This window comes from Carex rostrata, chromosome 9, assembly GCF_964058835.1.
Source record: "Carex rostrata chromosome 9, lpCarRost1.2, whole genome shotgun sequence".
Lineage (NCBI taxonomy): Eukaryota > Viridiplantae > Streptophyta > Magnoliopsida > Poales > Cyperaceae > Carex > Carex rostrata.
Window position 1 is genome coordinate 366,737 of NC_135926.1, and position 1,126 is coordinate 367,862.

At 39.6% G+C, this 1,126-nt stretch overlaps 1 pseudogene; it reads left to right on the forward strand.

Annotated features, from left to right (window-relative positions):
• The first annotated feature begins 344 nt into the window (after positions 1-344).
• On the forward strand, positions 345-834 carry LOC144559309 (basic blue protein pseudogene; annotated as a pseudogene).
• Positions 835-1,126: the final 292 nt, after the last annotated feature.

Genomic DNA, 1,126 nt, shown 5'->3' on the forward strand with positions numbered 1-1,126 from the left:
AGTGGCCCATCCATCAGAAGAACTTAATTTATCCCTTCTTCAAAACATATTGGCCCCATCACTCCATCAGAAAGCTAGAAAGAAAACAAAAGTACCGAATACAAGGAAAAATATTGCAAAAAATGCTGCATATCTACTGAAAGTAGGGTGAGAGGACAAAAAAAATAAATTGGCTCTGTCATATCCGACCATTGCCCCAGACCGCGTAAATTAATGCTGGATCAGACTCTTTTCCAAGTTATAAACCCCTACCCATTCTCTTCTAAACACAAGAAACCTCAAATCTCCAAACCCCTCTCTGTTTTCTCATCCCCTCAGGCCTCAGCTCTATTTGATAATTTGAAATGGCCAAGGGAAGTGGCAGTGCAATCCAAGCCTCTATTCTTGTATTAGCACTCCTTTGCCTCCTCATTCATTTTGAGGTTGCCGATGCGGCACTCTACAATGTCGGATGGACTCCTAACACCGCACGTGGCTGGCCCAACAAAAACTTGAAGTCTGGTGATGTACTCGGTAATTAATACACTTTTTTCAGCCTATCTGTTATATCTTCTTAGAAGAACTATCTGAATGGTGCCTTATTTAATTTGTAAACAAATTAATGAAAGGCTTCAATTTGTTATGATTTTCATAGTGTTCAATTACAACCGGGGCGCACACAATGTGATACCCGTAAATGCCATTAACTATAACAGATGCCAGACACCGAAGGGTGCGAGGGTTCTCAGGTCGGGGAACGATCGTGTGACGCTGACAAAGGGAATGAACTATTTCATCTGCAACTTTCCAGGACACTGCGCATCTGGAATGAAGATTGCTATTAACGCAGCTTAATTAATGAAACTACATGATGTGCACAACTCCTGTGAGAAATCTTAGCTACTCATAATTTCAAATATTAAATAGTAGGATGTAATATCAAGTGAAGTTTAGTAAGGAAAGAGAAGGAGATGTTAATGGATTATGTAAGGTTGTTAGCTACAAATAATAAGAGCTTTTTGGTTGCGGCGTTATTTGAGAGTTTCGAGTCCTTTGGCACGTGAATTAGGCGGGATTTGCTCCAATAAGGACAAATCTTACTTTGTCTTTTTAAAGCATTGTCAAATTCGATCAAAGTTTGTTTCAT